This window comes from Pteropus vampyrus, unplaced genomic scaffold (assembly GCF_000151845.1).
Source record: "Pteropus vampyrus isolate Shadow unplaced genomic scaffold, Pvam_2.0 Scaffold526, whole genome shotgun sequence".
Classification (NCBI taxonomy): Eukaryota; Metazoa; Chordata; class Mammalia; order Chiroptera; family Pteropodidae; genus Pteropus; species Pteropus vampyrus.
This window is the reverse complement of record NW_011889307.1, coordinates 216,438-235,090: the sequence shown is the minus strand read 5'-3', so window position 1 is coordinate 235,090 and position 18,653 is coordinate 216,438.

The window sequence follows — 18,653 nt, the reverse complement described above, 5'->3', positions numbered from 1 at the left end:
AGTCACAAAATAACAGTGGCTTAAACAAGTAGAAATTTCTTTATTTCTCATGTTTAAGAAGAAAAAGTCCAAGGCTTTTTCAATCTTGCTGTTCTGCTCTCTTTGTGGTTTCTTTGGCTGAGTTAAACTTATGGTCCAAGATGCTAAGTAGAACTCTAGCTATTATGTCCATATTCCCTCTGCAAGAAGGAGGAAAGAGTGATGAAAACTCCTTCTTTTAAGGACATTTCCTGAAAGTTACAAACTTATAACAGCAATTTATATTACATACCATTAGCCAGAACTTAGTCATTTGGCTACATCTAGCTACAAGTGTGAAATGTTATCTTTATTTTGGGTGGCCCTGTGCCAAACTAAAAATCAGCTACTCTATAACTATAGAACAGGGGAAATAAATACTGGGGGTCTACTTAAGGCTTTAGTCTTTGACACAATGTCCAAATCTGAACACATCTCTCCATAGATCAGATTTTCCTCCATTGTACCTACCAACTACCAAGTTCCTTAGGCTAGAAATTTGAGAATCAATGTAAACTCTTCTTCCTTTTACTTCTTACATCTAGTTAATCAAATCTAGCTGACTGAGCTCCTACATATTTCTCATTATCACCCTGTTGTTACTACTCAACTTCAGACTCTCGGGATTTCTTGTCATGGCTATAATAACAGTCTCTAAAATGGTCTCCTTTCCTGTAACTTTGGGCCCCCTCAAATAAGACTTCCATAAAGATGCCAAGGTGATTTACCAAAGATATAAACCTGACCATGCATCTCATGTCCCCTGTTCAACATTCTTCAAGTGGTTTACAGGTTTCTTTGCAAGTCATGACTCTGTCTGTCAATTCCCCATTTCTCTTTTATAACCAACCTTTCCACTGGACCATCTAGAATTCCCACTCCATTCTCAATGAACTTCCTGGAATCCTTAGCCTTTAAAGTGAACAACCCTAGTACCTCCTGGCATGTCCCTGAAGACAGTGCAGAGACTGTTTATGCCCCCTAGATGTGGTGGGTAGGAACTTGTCCTCCTCACTCCTCAGCACTGTTTCCAGACCAACAATCCTTCCTTCTACAAAAAGCCTTTGTTGTTTAGGTTCCTATCTAACTCTTCACCACTATCATCTATTTACCTCATGGTCACTCCACCCCATTCAGTAGAGGCTTTAGGACTTTCATCCACTCCAACATCTGCCACATCTGGGTATCTTAACCATCCATGTTGGATAACAAATCTAACATTATCTCAGTTATTTGAACAATCTTATTATCAAAGACTTTTTCTTTTACTCAACTTCAGCTACTCAGCCTCTCCAAGGTCTTGCCTTGGACTTGTATCTAACTCTACTACTTTGAAATCACTAATTTAGACCCTCTACTCTTCTTGGGTTTCTAGCTAACCTCCTCGAGTATCTCCACTGCAACTGTTTTCAGCTTCATTATGACACTCAGTGCAGTGAACCTTCCTTGTTCTTCTCATCCATCAGCTCTGCCTTGTCTTCCTTTCCTTCCTTGTCCAGCTTGGATTCCACTTCTTGGTAACACACCAGTTTATTGAATATCTTTAATGTCAATGAGTGCAAAACTAGTTTTATTCTTCACTAGTCATTACCTAAAGTGATGTTCTCTTGAATATTCTTTTCCTATCCCTTAACATGCCTCAGACAGATCCCACTGCTTTTAGATTATTTGAAGCATGAATATTCCAGTCAAGTCCGGTGCAACTTAAACCACTTGAAAATTTTAATCTCAAATTTGATTTCGTACTTACTTTTCTTTCTTCCTGAAAGTCAGAACTTAGACTTAGGGATGTGTACTGCAGAGGTGGTATATCAGCCGTCTCACTCCAGCTTCTCAGAATCAGGTAGGGAAAGAGGACTAGAGAAAAAGGAGGTGAAGGTTTTTTCCACTTACCATGTGCCACTAGAATCCTCTCTTGAAAGTCAGTGCTTAATGGGTGGCACATGCCCAAATGCTGCTCCTCTTGCTGGGTGCCTGCATATGTTTCTTAGAGAAGCCTGCAGAGGCCCTGACCACTAACTGGTTATTTCCAAAATGACTTCTCCCAACTCCCATTGAGCTTTTGCCCCCATGGACTACTATTTGCTACTCTAATCTTCTCCTCTGACCTAAAATCTTCTTAGGAAGGATTCCAGTAAGATGGCTCAAATCTGGCTACTTTCTAAATGCTCATTGGATCACAGGAGACTCAAGCATCCTTTTCGAGCCAAACGAAAGAAGAAAGTCTGTTCCTGCAAATGTTCTCTTTCATTGTTGCCTTCCATTGAACTTCATGTCCACTTTGTGGCAGAGCTGGAGAGGGAGGAATGCCAACTGGGACTTTTTACCCTTTCTGAGAACCACCAAAGACAAGAAGGATTGATTATTTCTTATTCTGGGCTGTTCTACACCTGTGCTTCTTTTCATGGTACTATCCTACTATTGGAGAAGGATCATCAAGAGTATGTGATTTCTGGTTGACACAAAAGCTGGACCCAGGCAATTGGAGGCCTCCACCTCATCCTTAGAATCTACATTTTGCCCACTATTCCCACACTAAGAGCTGTTTCAAGGACACAGCCTTGAGACAGTAAGAGGTTGTTGAGACCATCTGGACAGTATATGTGACTGAATCCAGTGAAGGCCTGTAGGAATGGTTGGCTCAATGAGTGAGGACCCGGGCACATGGGATGCTAGAAATCTACAGAGGAGCTACGATAAATTTGTAGAGAGTTAGGAATGAGATAGTCCATCTATGCTCCTATCTTTGAAGACCCTCATCAAGCCACATTTACTGAAGAAATAAAAGCCAAAATAATTCAGTTCACCCCTAGTACCTGGTATGGGATGCTGATAACCATGCTGAGCCCAGTCATGGGACAAGACATTTATGATGTTGGGCTGATCATCAAGCTGCTTTTGAGAAGGCGAAAATGCTAGTGAAGTGGGTTAAAGCTCTGGGCATCTCTTAAGCAAGGCTACCATTTGAGTTAGATGTGACTCTGGAAGGTATGGGTTGAGCACTGTGGCAGAGAAACAGTAAGAGAATGTACCCCTAGGATTTTGATCTCTACTCTAAAAGGGAGCAAAATCCCAAAATACCTCCATGGAGCAACAATTCCTAGCAGTGTACACAGGTAGAATCTCTCACAAAGGAACAGCATATCATAGTTAGAACTTCTCTTGCTGTCAAGGGGTGGGTGAGAATATGTTCCATTGACCCACCTTTGTCATGGCTCAAACTCCCACTTCGACCAAGTGGCGTGCCTGTTGGTAAAAGAGGAGCACCCTGTCTACCAGCCCATTGTCTCTAGAAATGCATGTACTACTTGGTCATTAGAGTATGTAAATTATCCAAATGCTCCCGCCTCTATTCTCATAGTGCCCCTGTAGAGAGAGAATGGGGGAAATTCCCACAGATGCCTGCTATACAGATGGGTCTAGCTGGGGCAACCCATCAACATGAACTGCAGTTGCTATTCTTCCCAACACTAACTCCATCTGGATGAAAACAGGAATAAATTGCAGTAGTCAGAGGGCTGAACTCAAGAGATGTTCGACTCATGAGCCCTGCATGTTAAATCTTTACACTGACAGTCGGGCTGTTCTAAAGGAATGAACCCAATGGCTCGGAAAATGAGAAACCAAGAAATGGATGATCATGAATAAGCTCTTGTAAAATCAAAATATGGGAAAAGACATTTTGGTTTGCCTGCCTACAAGAGCTGTAGGCGGTCCTCACTGCCTTCCACATTTGGTTCTTAGGTGCTAACACCTCCTGGTAATCAGGAAGCTGATGCTCCTCCCAGGTATGAGCCCTAGCAACTGACTCTACAAGGCCAGAGGGCAGGGCATAGATATAGTAAATTGGGTGCATGGAAAGAATGGCCTCCCTTGTGCCTGGATGGAATGGCATATTGTTAAGGATGCCAGATTGCCCTTAGAATACAGTGATTTGGTTAATGAAGTAATAGCATGTCCTGTGTGTTCTAAAGGATACCCAAGGCAACTGCCAAAGGAGTCTGGGGCCATCTACCGAAGTTACCCACAAGTGAGAGACTGGCAAATTGGTTATACTAGCCCCCTCTTTTTGAATAGGGCTCTAAATATGCCTTGGTTTGTGTGGACACTGCACCTGGCCTACTCCAAGTTTTCCTCTGTCACATGCAAAGCAGGCTGCTACCATTAGGAGGTTAAAGAAACTGGATGTCATGTACAGATACCCTCATTGAATAGACAGTGATTGGTGGTGGTGGGGGGTCGTATTTCAGAGGTCACGATGCGCAACATTAAATGGAGGGTCCATCTCCTCTATAACTCACAAGCGGCAGGATTGGCAGAAAGGAAGAATGGAATATTAATGCAGCAGATTAAATTGCTAAGGGAAAATCACCTTGGCTGAATGGACTTAAAAACTATCTCAGCTTTAATACACTTGAATGATCAACCAATAGGAACTGTTATCCCATATTCCAGACTGGGGACTCCTGCTGAGACATCTAATACCATAAAAGTATAAAAATCTTGGGGAAACAGCCATTGCCCCAGTTCTCATTGTGGGTCGATGTGCTATGCCACTGAGAACACCATGTCCCATCGTACCTTGCAAAGGCATGGTACCTGCTGGAATTTGCAATGGGTCATCCCACTGGGATGGATGAGTTACTTTGCACCCTTGGGTGAGGGAGGCATTACTGAATCTCCACTGGGATCTGGTCGTCCTGCTGCAAACTGGATCTTCTGAAATGTGCTATGACTGAAAAAGAACAGGTCCCATTGAGAAGGGAAAAGGTGGGAACTCAGGTTAGCATACCCTGCCCCCAGGCTATCTCCTCATACCTGACAGTGCTGCCTCCCCTGCCAACATGGATGGTGTGCACCACCAAATCAAATTTCTAAAGCTGCAGCCACATTAACGTCTGAGGATCAGGCCACAAGTATAATCCTTATAGATGAGGAAGACCTTCCCATACAAGTTTCCACTAAATATCTATTTTTTGTAGTTTAGACTTCTGTTGCTCCCATGGTGTCCAGCCATGAGATAAGCATGTTCTGTTTTCCACTGGTACAATCATTTGGCCAATGTCTTTGTCCCCTTCATTGGCCTGGAGGATGTTCTAGCACATATGAAAACCCTTACTACATTCATCCAATAAGTTTTAAATAATAGCTGACAAAGCCTGTCTTTACAAAACATTGAAATGTCTCTAATGAGGAAACCTATCCTCGAGAATAGGATGGTCTCAGACATTATTATTGCCTCCCAAGGAGGCACCTGTCCCATATTCCAACAAACTGTCTAGTATGTCATCTTTATTAAATCATATGAGGACACAAGTGAACACCCTAAGTGAGCTGACCCCTAACCTAGGGGACTTAACCATTCAATGGCTCGGATCATGAGGCTCTTACTGGAAAAATTGTTACTTATTTTAGGAATTATTATCTTTATCTGTGTTTTCTCTTGTATGTGCCCATATTGTTGCTGTGGCATCTGCCTCCAGTGTAAACAGGCAGTCCCAAATGAGCCACTCTGTGCTAGCGAAACCCCTTGTTGGCCTCTCAGGGCACATTGCAGAAGAGGGGGACAAATATTGTACAAGTGAGTCACCAGGGATAGAATATTGTAGGAAGTCATCAAGAGATCCTGACCACCAACTGACCCGCAAGCTGGACCTGGGCAACTGGAAGCTCCTCACACCCTACCCTGCCCTTGGAAAGTACTTTCTGTCCACCATTCCCACACTAGGAGCGGTTTCAAGAACACAGCCTTGAGAGAGTAAGGGTTGTTGAGACCATTCGGGCTGAGTACATGACTGAACCCAGTTAATGCCTCTATATAAACTTTTAAGATTCTAGAGGGCAGGTGCAGAGATTTACTGTTGTGCAGCTGTCCAAGACAAGCCTCTTAAGTAAGTTCACTTGCTTGTTAAACCTGCCACATCTCAGTCTGAAGTGGTTTGCCTCTTTCTTAGGTCTCTCCTTGCCCTCCATGTACAAGGTCAGTTCCAGATTTCACCCTGGGTACTCCGGAGTTTTCGAAGCAGCTATATATTTGTGAATTCAAGGCATTGTAAGCAACGAAGAGTAGATAATTGGCTAGACTTCAGGAAACATTTCATATTCTCTAAGGTTTGTAACTGTAAAGTAAGAAGATACAGAGGTTGTTCCAAAGTCTCTTTGGGTTACTAATGAAACAAGTCTTGGGTGTTCAGGAAAAGCCACAAAGAAAGGATGTTTTCTTTTATTAAAAACCTTTTGTCCAAGCCACTCCCCCAAGAGTCTACACCTGACAGGATAGCTAGACAATGGAGTTTGTTATAAAATTGCGTTCATTTGTTATAAAATTGAGTTTGTTATAAATTTGTGAGTTCTGATGAGAACTGTTGTCAATTGTTGGACCTTTCGATTGTAGCTAAAGTTACCACAAATAGGATAAACCAAGCAGGTCAAATGGGAAATACCTTCAATCAGAACCTTTCTTAGGGCTGCTAAATCAAAGCAGATGTGAGATATTTATCAGTTTAAATGTCTACTGCTTAGATCCCTCAAAGCAAACACCACTGGAACATGGTGTTTAAGTTCAATTAATTTGTGTGGAGCTCAACTAACAATAATTTACACATTTTTTTCCTTCTGCATACACTTCTAACTTTAGATTTTCTTACAACATGTACTTTGCTTTTCCTCAACCTCTCTTTTCATAGTTTCTCAATTAACAATATTAATTTCAGAACAGAATGCAAAATGTAATTGGTGTGAGGACATATTTAGTTAGATATTAAAAGAACTTCTAATAAAGTTGTAAAATATTTTCTATGGGTATTTTACAGACATGTAAGCTATTTTGTGCCCGGTATGGTGCTAAGTGTCTCCACTTAGGCATTCTTGCAAATATTATTATCTCTATTGTATAGATGAGAAAAAAGTTACAAAAACTTAAACTATTGCCAAAGTTCATACAGCTAGAAAAGAGAGGTTTCCAGTCTGTGCCTTTCTCCTATACTGTGCTGTCCTTACTGCTTCTCTTTGGTAATGCAGGCACAATCCTGTCTTAGCAGTAGCGAAGAATGCAAACCTTGCTCTCAGATAGACCTGGGTTTGGACCTTGGCGCAGGTGCTTTCTAATTGTGATCTAAAAAAGTTTCTTAACCTCTCTGATTGCAAAGTTCTCAAAACTTGAGCTTCATACCTTTCTCTAGAATTGCGGAAAGATTAATGCCAACATTTTTGATGTTTTTGACCATTTAAAAAAATTAATTCAGATAAAAATCCTGTGAAAAGGCATTAGAGACTTCCCCAGCAGTTATTTCAGCTCATGAAAATGTTGTTTCAGGTCACTTCGCAGCTGACGCTTTCTTCCTTTGTCTTCAGTTTTCAAATTTCATTTCAAATTTTAACTCTGTTTCTCCTTTCACATTTTAATAGCTTACAGTCCTTATCTTCTCATTCTTACCAATAGAGTGAGAGAAAATAATTAGGTAAACATGTCGAGCATACCAGTTGCTAAGTAAATGTTCTTTTTCCCTACTCTTGCCATCCAGTAGCTCCAGTAAAGTGGTCTTAATGTAGTGACTGGATTTTTCAATGTTTCTTGGGAGTCATGGTAAAGATTCTTATATAAGACATTAGTAAGTAAGGATCTTTCATCAAGGAATTTAATGTTCTTTTCTTTGGTTTAACCAGATGGAAGAATGAGGAGGAGGAAAATAGAAAGGATGTATGAAACAGAAAAATTCTAGGAATATGTATTTTTAAAACTCTATTGGAATTTGTTAATGAGGATCATTCCACAATTTTTAAAGGTATTGAAATTATGTCTTTCTTAAAGAACATTGGGTTCTTAGGTTGTGGAGCCAAGGGTTATATTTTAAGAATAAAATACTAAGGGAAAGCAGCCTGCCCCCGGGGATTGGCAGTGCAGTAGTGAGAAAGAAAGCCTCTGGAGCCAGAAAGACCTGGATGTGAGTCTGCGCTCTACTCCTTACTGCTGCTTTGGGAAAGTAACTCAATTTCCCTGAGTTTACTTTTTTAATCTATGAAATGAGTATAAGACCTCCGTTGCATTGTTGTATTCAAGATAATGCATGTACAAACAATATAGATATTGATTTTTAATTTTCTGGAAGTCCCTAAAAAGCTAGGATTTTTTTTTTTCTATATTTAATCTTGGGATTATTTCCATGTTCTGTCATTCATTATAATGATTAGTATACCAGCAAACTGTTAGAAAGAGAGTACATACCAGAAAAAAAGTAACTTTTTCCAGTCTTTATAACATGTCTAAATTGTGGCTGATTGGACATTCCTCCTCATTCCTTCAGTTAATCAGCTATTTTGCTGAATTATCTTTGTCATGGCATATTTCTTAGCAGCGAGCGATCTATTGCAAGTTTAGAGGACTATCTACTCTAACAGAATTGAATTGATGTAAAGATTAGATGCCATCATGCTAATAAAGGCATGTGCTCAGGGAGTGATAGCTATTGTAACTAGCAGAAATACCTTATAAGACCTATCAATTCATATAATGGTACCAAGGTATTAATTATATTTACTATCCGAACTGGATGCAGTTCAATTGTTTGTTATGGCTTCATCTTAGGTATTTTGAAAGTTTCCTTAAATTGAGCTAGCCATTAAGTGAATTGTTGACTGAATTATTTCTTGGACTTCTAGTATATCCAACGTGTATGTGTTCTGATCTTCAGATGAAAAAAATACATATCTAGACAATCGCTTTGGCAAATTTAGAGCTTAATAATCTATTTATGAATAAAATTAATTCCTCTTGGCCACCTCCTCAATCACTGAAAACATTCCACTCTTTCAAAACTGGATAAAAAAATAACACTTGTCAACCAGGAATGATAACACTCTTTGATATACCACAGTATGTGGCTGGGTGAGGGGGCACTCAGTTGTCCTGGGACATATGAGCTTCAAATGGATTTTGTTTGGGGTTTTGATTCTTGAGGGTAGGCAGCCATGACTGAGTATTTTCCATGTGAAATCAAAGTGTTCCCAGAACTTGCAGATAGGGAGAAACTTCCTAAAAAATTTGGCCCAACTTCTCATTAAATCTTTGGCCACTAATACACTTAAAACAACTGGGTATTTATATACTAATTCTTCAGTGAAGTCTCATTAAAGAAATCATTAAAATTGAGTCTGATACATTATCCATTCAAAAGATTGGTCATCAATACATTCTTTGAATTGATTTAGGACCAAAAAGAGGAATTGTGAACAAAAAAAAGGGTTCTATGGAAAATAACCTCATAGGGTGATCTGATTATAAATTCCTAACTGGAAAGGTCATGGTGGGTCGTCATGTCCCATGCATATAACTTTTTAGTAAAAGGTTTATCTTTGCCCTGAGCAAGCCTTGTCCATTGTTTCTGAGCATCTTGGTTAATATACCTTTGCAACTACCTCCAAGAGAGCACAAAATCTTGTTTGCTATCCTGTGATTCCCATTCCCTGCCTTGCTTCTCCCACCTCCATGTAATCTTCCTTAAATTTCCTCTTTAATTCAAATGCATAAAGAAAGCTGCAAAACTGTTATTCTCTGGAGCATTTGAGATCTTGCTCCCTAGCATATGTTGTCAGTTTGGCTCAAATAAATACTCATAAAAATTCAAAAAATATTGAGTATGATGATATGAGAAGAGTCATGGAAGATATGAGAAAAAAGTTGGCAGGAAGGGTGGAGGCAGTGTGGGATTTGGTAAGAGGAAATCTTCTTGGAGAAGATTATGCCTGTTAAGCCAAAAAAAAAAAAAGAAAAGAAAAAAAAAGAGAAAAAGTCTTCCTTTTTATCTCTGTCAAAGATGATACTAATTCAAATCTTTTTGTAAAATGTGGCCTCATCTGTCTCACAACATGCTTGAAAACAAATAGGTAGAAAGATTATATTATATATTGTCTTTATTGTGATGGAAAGTGAAGGACTCATTTTATTTCTGATTTTTAATGGGTGGTTAACATTTAATAACTTCATTAAAGTTATTAATAATAGCAAACATTTATTAAGTGCTTTATCATGTGTCACTATAGTGCCAAACATATGATATGTATTAAATTAGTTAATACATGGAAAGAACTTAGATCATTTCCTGACACATAGTAAATGCTCAAAAACATTTTTAGCAATTATTATAAATCTACTGCTGTATATGGTATGTTACATAATAGGTATAGGAACACAAGTTTGAAAAATGAAACAATTTACTCATAGACAGCAGAGCTAGATAATAAAAAATATTGGGATTGGAATTCAGGAGCCTCTCAGAAACAAAGCTCTGAATCATTATGGTATAATCCCCAGTTTATCAAAACTATTTCCTATCGACCTATAAGCTAAATTCATATGAAGTAATAGTAAGAAGAACATGAGCTTATAGACATTAATTTAACCTATACTATTGCTATTCAGTTTTTTTAAGCCAAGATAACATGTATGTTGTAAAGAACAAAAATTTATTCATTAGTGAGATTTAAACTCTCTGGAGGTAAAGCAGATAAGCATAGGCAGGGGATACAAATGTACCAGGAAACTGATAATACGAGTAAAAAAAAAATGTCTCACTAGGCATGAAAAATGTACTTATGTTGTTGTAAGGAAGGATGAGGAGACAGGTTGACATGGGGTCAGCAAAGGCAAGTGGCAGTCTCTGGGAGAGCCAGGAAGTAAACCTGGTAGGATGTAGATTATAACAAGGATTTAAACGGTTTTTACCTTCTACCAATTCTATCTGCATAAAAAAGTTCACTGGTCAATCATATTTACCAAACTCCAGCAAAACAGAAACCCTTGGTTTTTCTTTTGCTTACTTACTTACTCTCTTTCCTCCAGTTGTTTTTGTTTTCCTTCATTCCTTCCTCTTTCAGCTTCTGTGATACATTAATAAAATCTCAGGAAAGCAACTCAATCTGAAAGCTAAACAAATAATGAGAAAACTTTTGAAAACCACAGACCTCACTCTCCTGGAAACTGAGACCCTGGGTGCTAGATCCATCTTGAAGAGATAGAAAACTTTTCTTTAGACTTTCTTCTAGGCTGGGGCTGGTTCATTTCTGGGGATCTAAGAAAGTACCTCTAATACTCACCTCCAAACCTGCTCCCATCAGACTAAAATTCCAGCATTAGGTGCTTCTCTTATAACTCTTGTTGCATAGAGGGGCAGGGTCTTCTGGCCCCTGTAAAAATGGAGCAGAGGAGAGATCCACATCTTAAATGTGGTGTGAGGAGTTTTGTGGATCTTCTCCCCAGTGAAATCACCACAACTAGTGAAAATTATTTAAAAAGCAAATCATTTGAAAATTTCAAAAACTGTCCTAAGGGCATATAGCAAGTAAAGAAACACCTATTTAAGAAAATTTACTACATTTTGATGAGAACAGCAAGAATTTGTGGTACCTTCACTTTCCCTCTCAGCCTCCCTCAGCTGAGCCTGATAGCATCTCAGGCAGGTAGATGTGACCAGCAGAGGGCTTTCTCCTCCCACCCCCGCGGCCCTCCACACGCACACTCCCAATCAAGAACTATGATATCTCCCCGGGAAGATTAGGCAACCGGAATGTCTCATCCCTTCTGAGTTCGTGTTTCAGAAGCGAAATCTCAAGCAAATGAGGCTGAGAGGTAAGGGTGTTCCTTTCTCCCCCAAGAACCCACTCATAAAGTGGAGACCCTACCCCAGACACAGCATGTTGAGAACACTGGGACCCTAAGTGCCTTTACCCCATCTCTCTTGTAGGGTGGAGGTTGCATTCCAAAAGAGGCAAGCCATGAATACTAGAGGCTGTCACCACATTCAGGACCTAAGCAAAGATTTCATTCTAGATTCATGGGCCATTTCTGCTCCCAGCCCCAGAGCAGTAGCTCAGAGATTTTGTCGGATTTTTTTTTTTTTTGGTGGGTGTCAGGGGTCAGGGGGAGTGATGAAATAGAGACAGGCTACAGAAAGAGAGCTCCTAAGTTCTCCCTTTGGAATTTACTTTAAAGGAAAGCAGAGCATAAGGATGCTAGAGCCTAGGGATGCTTTTTGAGACAATGGAGATTTTGGTGGCATGCAATTTAAGAGACTTGTAGCTCTATTAAAGCAACAAGCTAAATCCTAGGCCGGCTAGTTTGCCAGAGAGAACTAGGGAAAGAGGCAGTTAAAAAAAAGCCCTCCTGAGGTCAGAACAAACATGAGAAACTGGTCTCATAAACACCTCTGCAATGGGGTTAGAATTTTATTAAATTAGACTGCAAAGCAATTTATGCTCCAGGACATTAACAGAAACAATAGAGTAATTAGCTGGCAATTAGTAGTGGAGCCCAACAGCTGGTGTGGTACCAACAGAGGCTGACGGGTAAACAGAGATCAGGAAAAAAAAAAGTGAAAAAAAGGTCTAATAAAACAATTGTCATCTTACAGTGACTGTGTACTCTCTTTGAGAAGAAATAGATATCATTAAAATAGTCTAGCTAAGTCACTAAACAAATAACAACAACAAGAAGAAATCTTGGGGAGAAGGGAAAATCAAGATCTGGAAGTACTACAATATATTAGCTGAAAAGGACAATTGTCAACAAGACATAAAAAGAAACAGGAAAATGTGACCCATACACAGGAAAAAGCAAGCAAAGGAAACTGGCTGCGAGAGGTCCAGATGCATGTGAGAATCAGAATTAACAAAAATTTCAAAATAATCATTATAAATATGTTCAAAGAATTAAAGGAAACCATACATAAATTAAAGGAAGATATGATGACAATGTCTCTTCAAATGAAGAATATCAATAAAGAAATAAAATTTGTAAACAAGAACCAAATGGAAATTCAGGAGCTGAAAAGTGTAATAAGTGAAATAAAAATATTATTAGAGGGACTTGACAACAGATTTAAATTGGCAGCAGAAAGAATTAGTGAACTTGAAAAAAATTCAATGAAATGAACAGAGCTTCAGAGAAATATGGAACAACATTCAGTATACCAAATATTTAATATACTCAGGAGAGGAAAGAGAGAAAGTAGCAGAAACAAATATTTGAAATAATAATGACTAAAACTTCCCAAATTTAATGAAAAGCATTAATCCATGCATTCAAGAAATTCAATAAACTCCAAGTAGTATAAATGCAAAGAGATTAACACCAAAACATATTGTTGTCAAATGTTGAAAGCCAAAGACAAAAATGAAACTTTGAAAGCAGCTAGATAACATGACTCATCATGTACAAGGGACCCCAATAAGATTAATTGAAGATTTCTCATCAGAAACAATGACGTCCAGATAGTAGTAGAATGACATATTCAAAATATCGAAAGAAAAAGAATTCTGTCAAACAAGAATCTTATATACAGCAAAACTATTTTTTAAATATAAAGGTGAAATGAAAAACATTTCAAGATAAACAAAAACTGAAAGAATTCATGGTTAGCAGATCTACCAATGCTAAAAGAAGTTCTTCAGGGTAAAATAAGTATTCCCAGACAGTAATTCAAATCTTCATGAAAAAATAAAAAAAATTAGTAACAGTAATTATATAATTATAAATATAGTCAATAATTATATAATTATAAATGTAATTATATAACTATAAATTATAATTATGTAAATATAAAAGTACAAAGAATTTAATTTATAATTATAAATTATAATTATGTAATTATAAAAGAGAGTACAAATGAGAAGAAATGCATATTCCTTTTTCTTTTAACTGATTTGAAAAGCAACTGTATAATAACAATATGTATACATTGTATTGTTGGGCCTATAACATATAGAAATATAATATATTTAACAATAACAAAGTTTGTAGATGGAGCAAAGCTGTATTCAAGTAAGTAAATTACATCAAATTTTAACTTGAATCCAGTAGAACAAATAAGGAGAACCAAAAATGGTAAATAAGAAGGTTTATATGTTATTCCACAAATACATAATTGCTCTTCTGTCTTCCCTCAGTTTCTTTAAGAGACATAAAATTATATAAAGTGATAATTTATAACAATGAACTGTCTTTTTGTTTTATATATATGAAGAAAGAGGGAATATATATATACATATATATATGAATAATAGAGCTATATATATCTCACTGAAATTATCCATATCTCATTAAAATTAAGCTATTATAAATATGAAATAGATTCTGATAAGTGAAGATGTATATGGTAAGTCCTAGAGTAACCTCAAAAATATAGTGAAAAAATCATAGGAGAAATTAAAATATTGCATTAGAAAATATACACTTAATGTAAAAGGAAGCAGTAAAGGGAGAAATAGAGGAGCAAAAAAGACATGAGACGTAACAGAAAACAAAAAGTCAAATAGCAGGTGTAAATTCAATGATATTGAAATAATATTAAATGTGAGTGACTAGAACAATACAATCAAGTCTGAAATTGTCAGACTGGATAAAAAAAAAAACAAGATCCAACTATAGACTGTCTATATGAGACACACTTTAGATTAAAAGACATCAGAAGAAAAACAAAACGCTATAGACCAATATTTTTTGTAAATGTAGAAACTAAAACCTTTAACAAAATACTAGCAAACCAAATTCAGTAGCGTATAAAAGGAATGATACACATTATGACCAAGTGGGATTTATCTCAGGAATACAGGGATTGTTTAACAGTTGAAAATCAATTAATGTAATATACCACATCAATAGAACAAAGAACCAAAAACCACACAGTCACCTCCATATACTCAGAAAAAAACATTTAACAAAACCCAATGCTACTTCAGGATAAAAATATTCAACAAACTTGAAATAGAAGCTAATTTTCTCAGTCTGATAAAGGAATCTACAAAAAAACTGACAGCAAAAATCAAACTTAATGGTGGTAGACTGAGTGCTTTTTCTTTAAGATCAGGAAAAGATAAAGATGATCACTCTTGCCATTTTTACTCACATTACCCTAGAAATTAGGCAAGAAAAAGAAATGAAAGATTTATTTATTGGCAGATGATATAATGTTATGTATAGAAAATCTTAAAGAATCCACTAAAAACTTGTTCATCTCATTTATGGAACTGATAAACACGATGAGCATTTGCAAGATACAGGATCAATATACACAAATCAATTGAATTTCTCTATACTAGCAATGAACAACCAGATAACTAAATTGAGAAAAATTCCATTTACAAAGGCATCAAAAAGAATAAAATAAGAATAAATTTAACAAAAGAAATACAACAGTTATACTCTGAAAACAACAACAAAAAATGTTGAGAGAAAATAGAGGTTCTAATTAAGTAGAGATACTGTCCACATTCCTGGATTTAAAAACCTTACATTGTAAAGACGACAATATTTCTTGGATTGGTCTACAGATTAAACACAGTCTTTATCAAAATCCCATCTGGATTATTTTGCAGAAATGTTTCTAAAATTCATATGGCTGTTTGAGGAAGCTAGAATAGCTAAAACAATCTTGAAAAAGAATACAAAGTTGGAGGACCCAAACTTCCTGATTTCAAAACTTACTGCAAAGCTTCAATACTTAAGACAGTGTGGTACAGGCATAAAGATATACATATAGAACAATGAAATGAAATAGAGAATTCATAAATAAACCCTTACATTTATGTTGATTTGATTTTTGACAAGGGTATTCAGACAATTCAATGGGGGAAAGAATAGTCTTTTCAATAAATGACACTAGGACTCCTGGACATTCATATGCAAAAGAATAAAATAGTCTCTCCTTGCACCATATACACAAATTAACTCAAAATAGATTATTGGTCTAAATGTAAGAGGTAAAATTATAAACCTATTAGAAATAAATGTAGGAGTAAATTTCTGTTACCTTGCTTTAGGCGAAAACTTGTTGGATGTGAGACAAGCAACAAAATAAAAAGTAGATAAATTAAAGTTCATCAAAATTCAAAACTTTTGTGCTTTAAAAGATACCATCAAGAAAGTGAAAAGATGACCCATTGTATTGGAGAAAATATTTGCAAGGGTGTATCAATACCTAGTAATAAAAAGATATATAACAAATTAAAAAATGAGCATCTGATCTCAATGGACATTACTTCAAAGAAGGTATAAAAATATCCAATAAGCATAGGAAACAGTGCTCAATATCATTATTCATCAGGGCAATGCAAATCAAAACCACAATGGGATACCACTTTACATCCGTTAAGATGGTTATAATCAAAAAGAGATAAGTGTTAGCAAGGATGTGGAGAAATTGGAACCATCAGATGCTGGATGAAGACAATGTAAAACTGTACAATTTCTTTGGAAACATACCCCAAAATACATCATACCATACATGAATTTAGTATTACTAAATATAGTAAAAACCACTGAACTGTTAACTTTAAACGTGTGGATTATGTCTCGGTAAAGCTATTCTATTCTATTTTTTTTTAAAGGAAGCCAGCATCTGGATATGGTTGAGGTACAGAGGGATCCCAGAATTCTTGGGTGGGAAAGGAAAAGTAAGGCAGAGCTGAGTGGAGGTGATAAACTCAGGGAACTTGATGTCAAAACTTTTTCTTTTGGAGATCAACCTCAGTCTCCATAGGTACTTGGCTTGCCTCTTGCATGTCTGACTTAGAATATCACTTATATTCAAGTCGTGTGTGTGTGTGTGTGTGTGTGTGTGTGTGTGTGTGTGTGTGTGTGTGCGCGCGCGTAGGGTCGATAACACTTTAAGTTGTTATCAATGATCTATATTTCAGGGCAAATGAAGTTTGGAACAAGGTTTGATTAGGGAAATGGGGGAAGAACCTATGAAGGTATTAGATACTGTGAAATGAAGGAAAATAGAATTATAAAGGGCTGAGAAAAGAAATGTAAAAACCAGAAACCTGCCTAGTTAAGATCACAGTTCAACATAAACCTCTCCTTTGGTCCTCACATTTTTATGGACATGAATTCCACAGGTAAAGGTTCCCACTATATGGGTCAGACTGGCCAAATAAGTATCTGTCCCACTTTTATGAAGACTCTTGGGGCCAAAAGCTGTACCAGTATATGTGTGTGACAGGCCCAGTCTAGATCAAATCATGAAAGCCCAAGAGACTTTTTTGTCTGAGATGCCGGCAATACTTACAGGAGAAAATTAGACCATGAACATATAATCTAGATATCTTCGGCTTGAGTGTTCTCTACCTGTGTGGCCTAAGGACGATAGGTTAGTAATTCCTGATTATTGAAGGTAGCATTTTCCCTGGGGAGGAGTGAAGATTATTTCAGAATTTGAAGGATGGGAGTGTGTGGCTATTTGATAATTCAAGCTCAATATACTTATGCTGTTAGTAACTGAAATTACAGACAATGAAGCTTTGAATCCTTTTGGTTGGTGGAAGTATGCAGGAGATCAAATGCTAAAGCACCGTTAGAGACATGGGATAGAAAGTGCTGATAAAAGTGCTGTAGCCCAATGGGATATAAAGACATCAGTAACAAAGGATATTTTTCTTTGATGAGATACGAGGGCACTTTCAGTCCTCGGAGCAGTGGAGCTAGGGCTGCATTTGAATCAGTGACTATGATCACCAAGGAAAAGAGTTAGGTCACCAATCGGGATGTCTTGCATTGATCGCACGTTCAGACCTCTCGTCAGCTTTTTCCACGGAGCCTCTCATGAGAAAGAACGTTAGAAATTCTCATGGGGTCTACGTAGACTCTCCTGGGGAGGCTCATACAACACTTTAGAAAGCACAAGCCTTAGTAACATGAATTTCCTGATGCTGGATGATTGGTTGGCCAGAAAACAAAAGAATCTTGTAGTTTTTAGGAGTATTTGAGGTCATAGGCTCTTTTTATAAGTAAGATTATACAAGGATGAAATTTCAAGTTAAGTTTTAAGCTGACTCCTTTAAATGGGAATAATTCATTAATTCACAATTATGTCTAAATAAAATGTGCCAGTTATTCTCATTTTTTCTGCCCTCCAGCCTTAACCCCTAGGTCTAGTCTTACTCTTGGCCTCTGGAAACTGATCCTTTAGGAAGAAATTACTTGGAATCTTCTACTGGCTGGCTTTGGAATGGGTTTAGGCAATGAGCAGCACCAGCTAGAGATCAGAGGGAAGAGAATACAATTCTTTTCAATGTCTCATCTCTGGCAGTAGCCTCTTCCTTCAACACTATATCTCTTACTGGGTGTCTTCTTCTCCTGAGCTCAACTCTCACTGAACTCTGACAATAGCATCTGACATTTTCTTCCTGAATGCCTTTCCATTAGCAAGTTCCCACTGATAGTTTCTGGATGCTTTACCATTCTTAGTTTCTTTTTTCTTAACTTGCTCATACCTTTGTAAATCATCTCTTTATTAAAACCTTGTCATTTGCACTCTTCGGGAGAAATTTCTTTTCTTCCGTGACTCTGATTGACATACAGGGGACAAGATTTAAGAAAAAACTGGATTGAAATTAGAACTGGATTGGCCACTAACTGATTCAGTGGTCTTTGGGGAAAATGCTTTATCTTTTACAAGCCTCTATTTCATCTCCTATAACAAGGACAGGAAATTATCTTCTGACTCTAAACCAAACATAGCATAAAAAGCTGAAAGTAAAAGTGGAAGGTTGGTTTGGATGATAAGCCTCACCATTTTTAGATAGTGGAAACAGATACAAGTACAAACAAGTTGAATTGGAAACCATCTCAGGCATTGTGGAGA